The following is a 17,748-nucleotide window of genomic DNA, read 5'->3' on the forward strand; positions in this document are numbered from 1 at the left end:
GCGGCCACGAAAGTGATCGCAATCGCGATCAAACATCACAGCGGCCGTGAGGCCACGAAAGTGATCGCGATCGTGCGAAAGTGAAAGTCATCGCGGAAAATCGCGGGCGTGCGGGCCCGCGCACATGCACTGTAACTCTAGGCTGGCCTGGTAGCACTTTATGGAGCCCTCTCAAAAAGTCTCGCCAGACCAGCGCATGCGCTGGGTCAGGCGAGACCTAAAAAGATTTAAAAGTGTCCTGCAATGCAAGTTAATTCAAATCCTCAATGACTGTAGTGGTAAGGGCGAGTGGTGCCAGGCTCCTCCATAACTGCAGGGAAAGCAAAAAACAGCCCAGGGGCTTGGCGATACATGTGATGAATAGCAAAGAGCAGAGAGGCCAGTTGTAACCTCTCGAGGTGTTTCAGATCTAGCGCAGGGGTGCAATTGCTTAAAAGATACAGCACACCATTAGATCTCATGAGATTAGGACAGTGGAAAGGTCCTGACACCATTTCATTCAAAGGCTGACTGTGGCTGCAACCAGAGTGTTTATGTGCTGTGGAGTGTCTGGAAACCTGATTGTGAGGCATCAAGCAATTCATTGGTTTCGAGATAAGAAGAAATTTGCTGATTGACAGCTTTCTTGATTATTTGGGAAGTAAATGGTGCCCATGAAATGGTTCGAAAGTTGCTGCGCACTGTGAGGACATTTTCAGCGAAGGCCAGTTTCCATGCATCCAGAACAGTCGCTGATTGGATCGATTTATTGCAAAGGCCAGTGAGTATCAGTGGAGGAGATCAGATGCAAGGGAAAATACTTAAGGTGGGCGAGCTATTGGACCTCAATATTGGAAATGGCTGTGACACTAGACAGAGAATTTGGAGAGGAATAATCAAAATGTGCTATAGAGAAGTGAGAATTGAGTCAGTGGTGGATTAAACAGAGACATTTGCTTGCACATCTGAAATTTTGTTGGTAAAGAAGAATGACAGGTTTTAGCAAAGCAGCAATGCTCCTGTTGCAGGCCTGGGGGTGCAAAAACCTTTTAACAATACAGAAATCTTTCTTTGTGGGGTTACATGACAAAAGAATTTTGTTAGCATAGAACACTGTCTTTGCAATAAGGATAAGTTAATAGTATTCCTTTAGAACTAAATCGTGTCTAGCTTTGGCTTTGATAAGCAAAAAGTAGGGCTTCGTTCTGATAGGAAGGGGTAAAGAAATCTCTTTTAGAGTATGCAGTAACTGATTCTAGTGTTTGCAGCTGCATAACTAAAACCCATGCCTCTCGAAAGTGATTTCTTAAACCTGGGATCACCAGATTATGATCATTGACTGAGCGGGGAAGGCGGTTAGGAGTATAACGCAAACATTTTTCCTGCAGGTTCTGTGGTCCCCTATTGTGGATTGACTGATAGACCAAACACAGGGAATGAAATAGGATCCATTTTGCAACATGCAACCAATGTAGTTTATGTCTGAATGCAGTTGAGTGTGCCCTTTGCTCAGGTCCGAATATCAAACAAATCACTTCATTTTCCAATCAGCAGAAATAAACAGAGATGTAAGTTGTAACCTCCCAGGAAGTTTCAGATCCAGAGATGGTCTACAACACCTAGGGGGTAGGGCCTTTGAGAGGCAGGAACACCAACACTTTCTTTACACACATATGTACATAGAGGACATCTGACAATGAGTCATCAGCCCCAGAGTCAGGCATAATTGCATTCAGACATAAAGGTAGCAGGCAGTATTGGTGAATCACAAGGGGGTATCCGATATTTATTGTGTTTGCAAAGCACTCTGTTGCCCAAATGGGCATCCTGGCTCTGCGAAGATAGAGTGCTTCTAAAATGCAACGTGAGGTATGAGGGAAGGGGGTTTGACTAATAATCTTGTTGGCAGAAGAGCCAGGTCTTGAGTTGCTTACGGAATCGGGATTCATTCCTTTTCATCCTTAAGGAGAGGGAGAGTCGGTTCCATTCCGAGGGGGCAAAAACGGAAAATTAACTGCGCGATGTGAGAAGTTGGCCTGGTATGTGCTGTCCACTAGTTAGAGTGGGCACCTTGGACCAGTCCAAACAACCCTTATTGATGATTAGGTTAAAGACAACCTTTATTAAAAGCTATCCTAGTGGTAGCTATGGAGAGCAGCCTCAGCTTGGTTTACCAGATTATAACCTCTTGAATGACCAAATGAAAGGAGAACCACACAAGGTATATATAAAATATATGTATTTGTTTTGTAAGTACTCTCTACTAACCTCTTTATGAGATTAAAGAACAAGACACACAATATTAAAGCACTAGAACAGCAAATAGCACAATAGACAATGGGCCCCAGGGGAACCAAGCCATATATTAAGAAAGTGGTATAAGAACCACGACTTGATTAGACACAGTGCCTAGAGCACGTAGAATTGCTGGGACCCCAAGGTAGCACCCAAGGTAGTGACACAGGGGACCTACGGGGGACGCGTGCAGTGTGAGAACACGGCCGTGAGCTCCGTACAATCCTATGGGAAAGTCGCGGTTGGAATTTAAAAGATTAAGGACACTTACGGGAGGACTTGGAGCAAACCCTTGGAGACTTAGAAGGTTCTAAGGCCAGCACCCATGTGAACACTGGAGTACTCGTGTTACCTAACCCAGGGAAGCCGGGTGCATAGGTGCCAAATGGTGTCGGGAATCTTCGTTGGTTTCAATGGAGAGTTGCTGCAAAGTGCTGCTGCCGTGAAGAGGAAAAGTGTCCGGTGTGATCCAAGCCTGGATCGGAGCTGTGAAGAACCTGAAACAGAGGGGACACAACCTGGGTCACTTCAGAGTGACCAGGTGCACGGTAGACCAATGCCCCCCCAATGTCGGGTGTTTCAGGTGCGAAGAGGTGAAGCTTGACTCCGCTGCTACGGGGACCAGGAGACAGCGACGATTACCACAGCCTGCAGGCGAGCTGTCCCACAAAAGATTTCGAGTGCTGTGGGGTCGGTGTCCAGATTGGAGACCAACAAGCTTTGGCAACGGCAACCCACGCAGTGAGAGTAAAAAGGCTTCTGTGTGGACCAGCAAGGTCCTGTGGACTCTCCAAGTGATGGAGAGTCAGGGCACGTCTGGAGCAACCAGGTAAGCCCACTGAAAGTTAAAGTACCCTTCTCAGGGACCCACAAGTCGACGGACAAGGGATCGTGAAGGGACCTCGAGAGGAATCACTAAATGCCAGCCCACGGGACACTCGTGGAGTGTAGGCCAGTAATCTTCGGTGGAATCACTGCTCGGGGTCTGGACTATAAGTAGCCCAAAGCACAACCTCTGGGATCACCAAAAAGCATATGCTGCTGCAAATGTGCATGGTGTCCAGGGGTTCGGGTTGCACAGTCCCCACGAGGGCTTTGCGTCTCAGGTTTGCTGAGAGCACGTATCCGCCTCAGGGAAGCTTGGAAACCCACCTCCTGTGTTGCAAAATCTTCCGAGTCCTTCAGGAGCTACGTAATTGCAAACCAGACAGATGCGTCTTTGGTGCCTGCCTTGCAGGGGAGTAACTCCTTTACTCCAAGGTAGATTCTTCGGTTATCAAACGTCGTGTAGATAGTTGAAGTTCTGGGATTCTGTAGCAGAGTTTCGTTCAGGTAAATCTAAAGTCCTGTAGCCAGGGGTTCCTACTTTATACACAAGGAAGGGGTGGAATAAACTCTATGGACCCACTTATGGGATGTTCAGGACAGAGGGGTGGCTACACCCATGTGCTTTGTCCAGTTTCGCACCAGAGCAGGAGCTGATAGCCCCTGCAACCGGTTTGAGCTGCACTATGCACAGGGACACCAAATGTGCCCCCAGTGCAGACATCAAGCACTCTCAGAGTGCACCCACCCAGCCCCAATACACTAAAGCCTGTCTGGGAGGTGGTCACACCTCCGTGTGACAAGAAACCTATTGTCCAGCTGTCCCCTGCCATAGTTTCATCCAGCAGCAGGAGGGCACACTCGTGTCTGTGGCTGGCAGCATCCATTTTGTTATGCCCGGGCTTGCAAAGCTGGTACCTGGTGTACCGGTGCTGTCATATGTCTCCCTCTAGTAGGGTGGAATCATACCTCCCACACCAGTTACTGGTGTGGAGGTATGATTCCAAGGTGTTTGCAACTAAACACAACATGTTTCCATGCAGCCGTTTTAAAGTTAGCATTTACCGCAAGGTTATAATGCACTTAAGAGTATATGGTATGGCTGCATCACAAACAACCTTGGAATAGAGGTTCCTAAGGCTGCAGAGGGGCTCTGCTCATGCAGGTGCACCCTCTCACATAAAACCCAGCACCCTGCCTTTAGGATTGTTAAGACCTGCCATAGGGGTGACTGATAGGTTTATATGTGCAGTGATATGGATAGATATAGTGAACCTATATCTAAGTAAGGGGTGCATACACCACCGTACACAGGCTGCTGTAGCAGACCTGTTGTGTCATTTTGAATGGTCTCCCAGGGGTGGCATAATACATGCTGCAGCCCCTGAGAGGCCTCTCGGGTACCTATGCCCTGGGTATATAGTATACCATATACTAGGGACTTATAAGGGTACCCCAGAATCCAATCTGAAGTGTACCTAAAGTACATGCAATCCATTTTAGAGAGAAAGCAGCTAGGCTGGGGTCCTGGTTAGCAGGGTCCCAGCCAGACTAAGTCAAAAAACAGTGGAGCATCAGCAAAAAGTGGGGGTAACTTTAAGAAGCAGATCCTACTCTCCTACACAACCCCCCCAAACGTAAGGACATTGAACTAACCTTGACCAGTTGAGTCTTCATATTCTCAGTGGACATATCTGGAGAGTCCATCTGCATTGGCATGGTTACTCCCAGGTCTATGTTCCACTGTATAGTCCATCCCCTGTAGGGAAATGTACCACCTCAAAAGTTTGGGGTTTTCACCCTTCATCTGTTTTAGCCATAAGAGGGGCTTATGGTCTGTCTGAACAATGAAGTGAGTGCCAAACAAGTATGGCCTCAGCTTTTTCAGAGCCCAAACCACAGCAAAGGTCTCCGTCTCAATAGCTGACCAACGTTTCTCTCTGGGGGTCAGCCTTCTGCTAACAAAAGCTACTGGCTGATCCTGACCTTCATCATTCAATTGTGATAACACAGCTCCTAACCCCAACTCAGATGCATCTGTTTGGACAATGAATTCTTTGGAGTAGTTAGGACTTGGCAAAATGGGAGCAGTGCACATGGCCTGCTTCAGGTCATCAAATGCCTTTTGACAGCTGACTGTCCACTGAACTTTCTTAGGCATTTTCTTAGACGTTAAGTCATTCAAAGGGGTCACTAGGATCCATAACCTTTGACAAATCTTCTATATTACCCAGTCAGGCCCAAGAAAGCTCTGACCTGAGCCTGTGTGGTTGGAGCAACCCAGTCCAGGATGGTCTGGATTTTTCTCTGCAATGGTTGAACCTGGCCTCCACTCACTAGGTGGCCCAGGTACACAACCTGACTCTGTCCTATCTGGCACTTGGTGGCCGTGATAGTTAGGCCTGCTTTTTGCAGGGCCTGCAAAACATTTCTCAGGTGGACCAGGTGATCCTCCCAGGTGGAGCTAAAGACAGCAATATCATCTAGATATGCTGCACTATAGGCTTCCAGACCTGTAAGGACTTTGTTCACCAACCGTTGAAAAGTGGCAGGTGCATTTTTCAAACCAGAGGGCATTACCACAAATTGGTAGTGCCCACTAGGGGTAGAAAATGTCTTTGGCTTTCCATCATCAGCTAGTCTGATCTGCCAGTAGCCAGCTGTTAGGTCAAATGTGCTCATCTGGACTTCAGCCCTGATAGAGTCCCTGACGTGGTCAGGTTGCCTGTAAATCTTATTTTTAACAGACAGACTGTCCCCAGTGTCCACTTCATGAGTACACCAGGTAGGCTGACTTGGAGTCAGTGAAAACATATGTCTAAACCGATTGAGAACTTTTCTGCAATCATTTTGTTGCTGGACAGTGAGGCTGCCTGCCAAGGCTACACCATCTACTGAACCGTCATCAGGGTTCTATGAGAGCGGGTCAGGGAGTGGATCACTCTCTTCCTCTTGTCCCTCATCAGTAGCCATGAGCAAGCCCATGTCAGCCCTGTCAACATATGGTTTGAGCCTGTTGACATGGAGCACCCTATGGAAGCTCCTGGGAGTTCCAAGGTCTACCAGGCAGGTAACCTCTCCCTTTTGCTCAATTATGCTATGGGGGCCACTCCACTTATCTTGGAGGGCTGTCGGGGCCACAGGCTCCAACACCCATACTTTTTGCACTGGCTGGTAAACAGTCAGCACAGCCTTTTGGTCATGCCAGGCCTTTTGCGATTTCTCGCTAGCCTCAAGGTTTTTATTTGCCTTCTTCAAGTATTGAGCCATCCTGGAGCGGAGACCAAGTACATAGTCCACAATATCCTGTTTAGGGGGTTTGAGAGGTAACTTCCATCCCTCCTTCACTAGACACAATGGACCCCTAACTGGATGTCCAAACAGAAGCTCAAATGGGCCAACCCCCTTCTGTGGAACCTCTCTGTAGGCAAAGAGAAGGCAGGGCAAAAGTATGTCCCATCTGCGCCTACACTTTTCTGGGAGACCTTAAATCATGCCCTTGAGGGTTTTGTTGAACCTTTCATTGTGATTGGTAAGGGGTGGTGAATTTGTACTTCACTCCACACTCCTTCCACATAGTAGTCAAGTAACTAGACATGAAGTTTGCACCTATGTCTGATACTACCTCCTTAAGGAAACCCACTCTGGAAAAGATTCCTAGGAGGGCTCTTGCCACCACACGTTCCGTGGTGGTTCTAAGGGGAATAGCTTCAGGATACCTAGTGGCATGGTCCACTACCACCAGTATAAATCTGTGCCCAGATGCTGTTTGAGGATCCATGAGACCAACTATATCAATCCCAACCCTCTCAAAGGGAATTCCCACCACAGGATAGTGGTATCAAGCGGGGCCTTTGTTGTACCACCTGCCTTACCACTGGCTTGACAGGTGACACAGGAGCAACAAAACTCCTTGGTGTCTTCAGACATGTGAGGCCAATGAAAGCGAGGGACAATTCGGTCCCAAGTCTTGTTTTGGCCTAGGTGACCTGCTTAAGGGATGTCATGTGCTAGGGTCATTAGGAAGCCCCTAAACATCAGAGGTATAACCAACCTCCTGGTGGCACCAGGCTTAGGGTCTCTATACTCTGAGTAAAGGAGTCCATCATCCCAATAGATCCTATGGGACTCACTAGCATTCCCAGCAGCCTCATCAGCAGCTTGCTTTCTGAGGGGTTCAAGAGAAGGGCAGCTCAGCTGCTCCTGGCTCAGATCTGCCCTGGAAGGGCCCCCTGTCCCAAAGAACTCAACCTGATCAGGTTCAAGCTCATTTGGGACAGTTCCTTCTTCAGGACTGAGATCATCTCCCTCAAGAGACTGATCTGCTTTCTGAGTCAGGGAGGAAGACACTGCCTTACCCCCACAGCTTCTTTTCTTGGAAGGCGCCTGGTCCATTGTTCCAGGATCCAGGGCCTGTTCAGTGTTAGACATTTTTGCCTGTGACCTGGTCATAGTAAACACATCTGCAGGGATTCCCAACATTTCTGCATGAGCCCTAATCTCCACTTCAGCCCAAGCTGAAGTTTCTAAGTCATTGCCAAGCAAGCATTCAACAGGGAGGTCTGCACTTACCACAACCTTCTTAGGGCCAGTTACCCCTCCCCAGGTGAAGTTAACAACTGCCAAGGAATGGTCTATCCTGACATTGCTAGCATTGGTCACCTGGTACATCTCACCAAGTATGATTTGCTCACGAGCCACAAGCTCTTTTGTCACCATTGTGACACTTGCTCCAGTGTCCCTGAATGCCAAGGCCTCTTTTTCACTTATCAAAGGCTGCTGTCTGCATTTGCCCAGATTACTGGGGCTTACAAATAAGGAGGCAATATCTATGCCTCCATCACAGACTAGTACAGCCTGAGTAGGAACTCTGACTAGGCCAGAGTCCATCTCAGATCCCAGGGTTAACCCTACTACACCCTTGTTCTGAGTACCACCACTTGGAGCTGAACTAGGGGGAACAGTTGCCTTAGGGGCAATGGTGGCTGGAGTTGAGTCCTTGGACTTGGTACAATCACTGGTCCAATGGGTTTTCTGTTAACAGATTTTGCACCATGTTTTCTTCTTGCCTTTTCCTTGGTTAGATTGGGACTCCCCCCAGAAGCAGATTTTGGGGCCCTTGAGAAGAATTCTGGTCTTTACCCTTTTCCCCACCCTTATCAGAGTTTTAGAATCCTGCTTCTTGGAGTCACCACCTTGGTTCTGAACCTTCTGCCTCACCCTGGTTGTGACCCATTTGTCTGCCTTCTGGCCCAGTTCTTGGGTAAAGGTCAGATCAGAGTCCACCAGGTACTGATGCAACAACTGATTTTGACAATTATTAAGGATCTGCGCCCTCATAATTAAATCGTACAATCCTTTAAAATCCCACACTTTACTGCCAAGTAACCAGCCTTCCCGATCCTTAGTAGCACAATCTACAAAGTAAACTGTGGCTTTTGGGTGTCTCTGAACTTAATCCAGTATTGTTCAGTGGTTAAGCCAAACCCATCAATCAGAGCACTCTTCAAGACTTTGTAATTATTGGCATCCTCTTCTCTAACAATGAGGACCATGTCTCTACCTTTGTCGGCAAAGGAAAGCCACAAGATTGCTTCCCACTGCTTCTGAGGGACCCTCTGTACTTTACAGGCCCTCTCCAGTGCAGTTATACATTTGTGGATGTCATCCCCACTCTGGTAGGGAATCTTGCTCAGGTTCCTATGGTCATGAGTATGTTCCCTACCTCTAGGGACACTGTTGCTGCCACCATGGGGCTCTAGCCCCAACCTCTGAGAAGCATTCTGAAGCTCCAGGGATTCCCTATCCAGGGCCACTTGCTCTCTCTTGAGCCTGAGCTTAGCTCTCTCAAAGTCAAGCAGTTGGCACTTCCTCTCATAAGAGGACTCCCTTTTATGAGAGGTAGTAGTCCTATGAGCAACAGAGGTCCCTACAGAAGTACCAGAATGAGTAGATTCCTGAGACGGAGATCTGGACCTTCCTGGTACACTGTTAACCCTTCCAGGTGGGGTAAAGAGAGGGCCACTGAGGCCTTCTCCCTCACCTTCAGGAAGAATTGGATTCTCCAGGTTTTAATCTTCTTGATCCTCCTGGTCAACATCAGAGTCAAGGTCCTGGATGTTTTCACTTCCTGGCCTTTCCTCTTCTGCTCCCCCCCCCCCCCCACCCCCAACCTGTCTGCCTCATCAGACCCTGGGGACTTTCTGAGGACATCTAAAAGAAGATCCTCTATGAGGCATTGAGTTCTAGGGTTTTTCCCTGTCTTCAATTTTCTTGATGTACACATATTTCTCAATTCCTGAAATGAGAGGTGGTCATACTTATTCAGCAAGGAGCCACTGACTTCTGCTCTTGAAGACATACTAGTGTTGTGAGGTGTTGCACCTACCTAACCTAGTGGGAACTACTAAACTCTCTTGAGTTGGAGAAAGGGTGTGCTAGACCCTTGGATTATCCAACTCTAAATTCAGTAGAACTTACTTTATTCTAGTCTTGATTATATGTACCTATGTACCTATAGTGTTTTTCAGTAAGTCACTCAATGAAATTATCTGGTAAAGCAATAGCAGCTTGAATCCCAACCGCTGCACACCAATGTGAGAAGTTGGCCTGGTATATGCTGTCCACTAGTTATAGTGGGCACCTTGTACCAGTCCAAACAACCCTTATTGATGATTAGGTTAAAGACAACCTTTATTGAAAGCTATCCTAGTGGTAGCTATGGAGAGCAGCCTTCAGGCTAAGTCTTGAAGGAATGTAAAGCAGCTTGGTTTACCAGATTATAACCTCTTGACTGACCAAATGAAAAGAGAACCACACAAGGTATATATAAAATATATCTATTTATTTCTAAACACTCTCTACTAACCTCTTTATGAGATTAGACAACAAGATACACAATATTAAAGCACTAGAACGACAGTAAATAGCACAATAGACAATGGGCCCCAGGGGGGAGACCAGACCATATATTAAGAAAGTGGTATAAGAACGTTGCGCGCGCCACATCGCATTTTGCGATGCAGCGCGCGCAAATGAATTCGTTTTATTTATTTAAATGTGTACTTACCTCCGTTCATCCATATTCCGGTGTTTACATTTCCCCACCCTGCCCCTCGCCCGCCCCGCCTCTCTGCCTCACCGAACTCCCTCCACGGACCGCTACTGCGTACAGTCCTATGGGAAAGTCACGGTTGGAATTTTAAAGATTAAGGACACTTAGGAGAGGACTTGGAGCAAACCCTTGGATACTTTGAAGGTTCTAAGGCTTTCACCCATATGAGCACTGGAGTACTCGTGTTACCTAACCCAGGGAAGCAGGGTGCATAGGTGTCAAATGGTGTCAGGAATCTTCGTCGTTTTCAATGGAGAGTTGCTGCAAAGTGCTGCTGCAGTTAAGAGGAAAAGTGTCCAGTGTGATCCAAGCCAGGATCAGAGATGTGAAGAACCTGAAAGCAGAGGGGACAGAGTCTGGGTCACTTCAGGGTGACCAGGGGCACGATAGACCAATGCCCCCCAATGTCAGGTGTTTCAGGTGCGAAGAGTTGAAGCTTGACTCCACTGCTACGGGGACCAGGAGATGTCGATGATGACCACAGTCTGCTTGCGAGCTGTCCCGCGAAGGATGTCGATTGCTGGGGGGTTTGTGTCCGGATTGGAGACCAACAAGCCTTGGCAACAGCAACCCATGCGGTAAGAGTAAAAAGGCTTTGATGTAGACCAGCAAGGTCCTGTGGACTACCCAAGCAATGGAGAGTCAGGGCACGTTTGGAGCAACCAGGTACGCCCACTGAAAGTTAAAGTACCCTTCTCAGGTACCCACAAGTCGACAGACAAGGGATCGTGAAGGGACCTCAAGAGGAATCACTAAATACCAGCCCACGAGACACTTGTGAACTGTAGGCCAGTAATCTTCAGTGGAATCATTGCTTGGGGTCTGGACTACAAGTAGCCCAAAGCACAGCCTCAGGGATTTCCAAAAAGCATATGCTGCTGCAAATGTGCACGGTGTCCAGGGGTTCGGGTTCCATGGTCCTCACGAGGTCTTTGGATCTCAGGTTTGCTGAGAGCATGGATCGGCCTCGGGGAAGCTTGGAAACCCACCTCCTGTGTTGCAAAATCTTTGGAGTCCTTCAGGAGCTGCGTAGTTGCAAACCGGACAGATGCGTCTTTCGAACCTGCCTTGCAGGGGAGTAACTCCTTTACTCCAAGGGAGATTCTTCGGTCATCAAACGTTGTGTAGATAGTTGAAGTTCTGGGATTCTGTAGCAGAGTTTCATCCAGGTAAATATAAAGTCCTGTAGCCAGGGGTTCCTACTTTATACCCAAGGAAGGGGTGGTACAAACTCTGGGGACCCACCTATAGGAGGGTCAGGACAGAGGGGTGGCTACACCCATGTCCTTTGTCCAGTTTTGCACCAGAGCAGGGGCTGATAGCCCCTGCAACCGGTTTGAGCTGGGCTAGGCACAGGGACACCAAATGTGCCCCCAGTGCAGACATCAAAGCACTCTCAGAGTGCACCCACCCAGCCCTAATACACTAAAGCCTGTCGGGGAGGTGGTCACACCTCCCTGTGACAGGAAACCTATTGTCCAGCCATCCCCTGCCAGAGTTTCGTCCAGCAGAAGGAGAGCAGACTTGTGTCTGTGGCTGGCAGCATCCATTTTGTGATGCCAGGGCTTGCAAAGCTGGTACCGGGTGTACCGGTGCTGTCATGTTTCTCCCTCTAGTAGGGTGGAATCATACCTCCCACACCAGTTACTGGTGTGGAGTTATGATTCCAAGGTGTTTGACACCAAACACAACATGTTTCCATGCAGCCGTTTTAAAGTTAGCATTTACCGCAAGGTTATTATGCACTTAAGAGTACATGGTATGGCTGCATCACAAACAACCCCGGAATAGAGGTTCCTAAGGCTGCAGAGGGGCTCTGCTCATGCAGGTGCACCCTCTCACATAAAACCCAGCACCCTGCCTTCAGGATTGATAAGGCCTGCCATAGGGGTGACTCATAGGTTTATATGTGCAGTGATATGGATAGATATAGTGATCCTACACAGGCTGCTGTAGCAGACCTGTTGTGTCATTTGGAATGGTCTCCCAGGGATGGCATAATACATGCTGCAGCCCCTGAGAGGCCTCTGGGGTACCTATGCCCTGGGTATATAGTATACCATATACTAGGGACTTATAAGGGTACCCCAAAATCCAATCTGAAGTGTACCTAAAGCACATGCAATCCATTTTAGAGAGAAAGCAGCTAGGCTGGGGTCCTGGTTAGCAGGGTCCCAGCCAGACTAAGTCGAAAAACAGTGGCGCATCAGAAAAAAGTGGGGGTAACTATAAGAAGCAGCTCCTACTCTCCTACATGTGACTCGTAAGAATTTTAGTACACAGTCAATGGATAAGTGAGTCCTACATCCATTAGAGCAATTGTGGGCAGGCCCACTGCAGAATTAGGCCTTGAAGACATGATAGATAAAGGATAAAGAGACCAAATTTCATGTGAAGCAAGCATCAAAGGCCTTGCTTGAGCCATTAGACGTAGTGAAGTACCGGGTTTTTCAGAACCAACCCAGCGGTGCCAGGGGACACACCCGAAGACTTCGAGTGCTTCCTGTTTCAGACCACAGAAACACAGAGTCTTCTAGGTGAAGTCAAAGATCGTATTTATTGGCTGCAGACCAATCACAGGTATCCGAGAAGTACAACACGATGTATGTTCTCAGGAGACTGCCCCAAACCAAAAACCAGTCTTTTCTTATATACAGAATATTACGCTCTGGGCAACACCGCCCCTATTTTACAAGTGGTCGTTCACATATTTTCGCTTCAAAGAAAGAGCAAAGTCATGACGATAATCCCACATTTCAGCTCGGTCAGCCCATCATTATTTACCCAGCGAGGCTCAGAACCCTCATCAGATATCAGCAGACCCCAAGAAAACGGACACCTCCTCCTCGTAAAACAAGCCATAAAGTAGGAAACAGAGTCAGGTGTGAAAGAGATTAGTCAGGGTTTTTGTGGGATGCACGATTTTATGATGTGTCGGGCCCTGATGCTAATCCCATTTGGCCGCAGTAAGAGGAACCGGTCGGGCAGGACTGACCTCGAGCAGCGGAGTCAGTTTGCACAGGTCACAAAGAAGTCACAGAAAGTTTGCGTGTCCTTTAGGCCTAGGCATGGCCTCAGTGCGCAGCCTATGTGAGGGCAACCACAAAATGGTTACCGTTTTAAAATGGAACCCGAGGGTTTAATATGTAGTATCGTATACACGGTGAGTACATCGGGGAAACGTGACAAAAACACTCGTACATACCGCATTAGTCATTTGCGGTCCGCTGATACCAAAATCGGCATGGTAGGACTACCCTACTAACATGGTTCCGAAATTTACAGTACCACAGACCCTCCTTTTGCCCTTACATAGGCAATAACTATACTCATACTAATCTGAGTCCAGGTCCATATTCATAAAGTCATGAAGATGTTGCTGTAGCATCATCCTATTGCTTAGTTCGTCCCTTGATACAGGGTTCCTTACACATGATGCAACACAGAGGCTACACATTGCAGGAGCACACTGTATACATAGACAGAACAGGAAAAGAATGGCTAAGATCGTCCCAGTGACTATTAGAATCTTCCATCCCCAAGCTGATATCAGTTCCCAGAACCACCCCATCATCGACCAATCTCCTTTATCCACATGAATGGATTCGGAAATCTTATGCAGTTTGGAAATGGCCTGATAGACTGTCAGAGCGGTATCTGGTATGAAAATACAGCAGCTTGATTGGATAACCTTACATACCCCACCGCGGTCTGCAAGTATGACATCTAGAACCATACGGTTCTGCAACGTCATGAAGCGATCCGCTTGGAGCTCAGCTGTCAAGTTACCAAGGGCACCAGCCGTTACATTAACAGTGGTTTCAACTACACAAGTCAGTTGTCTCAGGTTCCTACTATTGACCATTGGTCCCCAAAACGGCAGGAAACCCAGGAAAAAGTCTCCCGCTTCCTGACCGGCAGTATCCTCCTTACTAACAACGCCTCTCACGACTCTGGTCTTGTGATAATCAGAGGAGGCAGTAAATGTCGGTGTTAGCAAATTTGCAACATAACACGTGCCCGAGAAATCGGGAGGCAACCATGTATATGCTCGATCACTACAAACAAAGTATGTACCCTTGGCAGCCAAAAACGCAGGGGAAAACTGTGATGGGAAAATGTACGTTTCAGCACAGTCACTCTTCCCTAATTGAGCTCTTGGATTCTGACCATTACCTTGTAAACAGAACCGACCTATGTGGGGTACGACCCAAATTGGAGATGAACTTTTACGCTGTTTCTCGCCCAGACTAATGCTATACCCCATCGCGTTCCAACCCACATAAGCTCGCAACTCATCCTTGGGAATAGATGAATATGCATCGATGTCTCTACTCATATCAGCAACTCCTCTCATCAGGGCTTTATTGTTCGTGCTAGGTCCAGTGGAACGCGGTGGTCGTGGGGAATAGGTCTTAAGTGCAAAAAGAAACATAGTCTGGAATGCCCATGATGACCCATTATAGCTAAACGGCAGCACTAGATACGGGATACCCTTATCAATGGTATGCGGCATCAAACCACACACCCAGCAATTTGTTGTGTTCATAACTAGTTGGTGCTGGTGCAGGAGTTGAATAAACGAATTGTTTATGAACTCAGAACGTCTAGCTTGTTCGTGTTCAGGCAGAGGGTGGAAAGAGTGTGAGGGAACAGTAGGAGGAGGTATGGGCTGTATAGTGGGTGCAAACGGCACTTGAAAAGACAATAATACATAACCTACAGAAAACATCATCATGCTAAATAGTACAAACAGACATAATATTACAAAACGTTTGCTTTTCATTACTTTACATAGTCTGCTCTTACAATTTATTTCCTCAGTGGGTCTCTCCATCTCGAAAAACTCCATCCTCTAATCGTGCTGCTCGCGGCGGATGAGTGTCTTCTGCTAAGGAGTACACCTGTCAGTCCAGGGAACGCCCTAGACCAACCAGACCGTTGACCTAATGTCTCCGGCTTGTACCCCAAAGTCTTGGCACCGCGACCCTATAGCTGAACCCGGATGGCGGTTCAAAAAGGAAAAATAAGAAAGTTTCTCAGATGGAAGAGAGAGCTGCACTTCTAAAAAAAAAAATATGAAAGAAAAATAATTTTTTATTTGTCCATAGTTCTCGGCCTCAAATTGTAGCGACTTCTTGCAGGTACTGTTTGGTCTTGAAACAAGAGTTCAGGCTCTGTAGTGTCCAATCGAATTGACGGTGGCACAGTTTCTTGCAAGATGTCATCGCTTTCCTTCTCAGAAAGCGTTCCTTTTACTCATGCATCGCTAAACGGCAGAAAACGAGGCACAGTCTCAGTCTCTGAGTCAGCGATCCCTTTCGGGACCCACTGGTCGTAAGGCAAAGGCAAAGGGACCCTCTTGCAATGAACGCCGTGTATCCAGTTCTTTTTCCCTTTCACTCGGACAGCTGATCTCGTCGAGAGAAGGACGAGATGGGGGCCGGTCCAACGGGGCTCATCATTCTTTGTCCTCTTGAAGTTTTTGACCAGCACCCATGATCCAGGATTGATAGGATGTCCTGGAGCTTCAGAGACCTGAGGCAGAGTATCATGCACCTGTTGGTGTAAAACACGCAATTTAGCCGTCAATTCATACAAATAAGCAGTACTGGATGTTCGATCTCACTGAATTTTGTAGGCCTTGGCACTCCCCATATATTGGCCGGGCGGCCAAACACGATTTCGTAGGGACTAAGTCCCACTCGTGAATGCACAGTCATTCTTGTTGATAGGAGTGCTAAGGGCAGAGCGTCAGGCCATTTAAGACCAGAACTCGCTTGGATCTTGGCTAATTTGAGCTTCAATGTGCCATTGTAACACTCTACTAGTCCAGCTGATTGGGGGTGATTTGCAGCGTGGAATTTCTGCTTTATACCTAGTCTCTCACATACATTCTTCATCACTCGTCCCACAAATTCACTCCCATTATCACTCCATACCATTCTTGGCATTCCAAACCTAGGGAAAAATTCCTTGACAAGGGCTTTAGCTGTGGATAAGGCAGTATTGTCTTTTAGGGGATATGCTTCTATCCACCTTGAAAAAGCGCAGACAACAACAAGTACATATTTCAAATTGTTGCACCTTTCCATGTGGATGAAATCTAGCTGCAAAACCTCAAACGGATACGTTGGAGGCGCAGAATGACCAGCTGGAGTTGGGGTTCCCCTACCAGGATTGTATTTCAAACATACCATGCAAGTTTTGACCACATTCTCTGCACACTTGGGAATTCCAGCATTCTGCCATACTGGAGCTAACAACTTACAAATCCCTTTCACACTGATATGCGCCATTCCATGTGCCATCGTGACCACTGGAAGCACATATGCATCAGGTAACAACCATCGCCGGTGTTCTGACAAATCAACCCAACAACCATTTTCATCCAATTTACCCTTACTTTCTTTCCACATGCTCAATTCTTTCTCTGTGGCTTCAGCTTGAAGGAACTTCACACTCTCTATCGTGTCTTCACACATTCCAACATCGCCAACCCATCTTGCAGGGCCTGCAACATACATTCGATTCGATTTTGCTGTTTCTTTCGCGATTTCGTCAGCAAATGCATTACCACGACCAACATCATCAATAACCTTCTTGTGTGCACTGCATTTCACAATCGCAACTTGTAATGGCAAGGTCAACGACTCAAGGAGATCATTCACCAACTGACCATTCTGAATCTTAGTTCCATGCGAAGTCAGGAACCCATGTTCTTTCCACAAGCGCCCAAAACTATGGGCCACGCCACAGGCATACTGACTGTCAGTATATATGTTCACTTTCATTCCTTTCGACAACACGCATGCTCTTGTAAGTGCAATTAATTCTGCTGCTTGAGCCGAACTATGTGGTATACGTGCAGTTTCAACAATCGTGTGCAAAGTCGTGACAGCATATGCAGCAGTCGTATCACCATTCGGAAGCTTGAAGCACGAGCCATCCACCCATAAGGTACCATCACACTCAACCAGGGGAGTATCTTTAAGATCCACTCTCCCTTTTGTTTCTTCTTCTGTTCTGAACAGACAATCATGCTGTTCAATATCATCTGTGTCTGCTGAAATCGGAAATAATGTAGCTGGATTCAACGTATTGCACCTCTTTATGTGCACATGACTCGCTAGTAGTGTCAACTCATAACCTGACAATCGAGCACTAGTTAAGTGCTGTGTCTTGGTCCTGTTTAATAACGTGTCCACTGCGTGTGGAACCATCACGATCAACGTGTTATTCATTACTAACCCAGCAGACTGTCAAATAGACACAGCTGATGCCGCTGTGGCTCTCAAGCAACTTGGCATGCCTTAGCTACTGGATCCAAAGTCGACGAAAAACTACGCGCATGGACGCTGTCTGTCTCCAAAAGACTGTGTCAGCACTGACAACGCACAACCTTCTTTCTCGTGAACATACAATGTAAAAGGTTTATTGTAGTCGGGGGTACCCAACACAGGAGCCGAGCATAATGCCTTACGTAATTCCGAAAAACTTTTCTGACACTCTTCAGACCATGGGACGGGATTCGG

This window comes from Triturus cristatus, chromosome 6 (assembly GCF_964204655.1).
Source record: "Triturus cristatus chromosome 6, aTriCri1.1, whole genome shotgun sequence".
NCBI classification, from domain to species: Eukaryota; Metazoa; Chordata; class Amphibia; order Caudata; family Salamandridae; genus Triturus; species Triturus cristatus.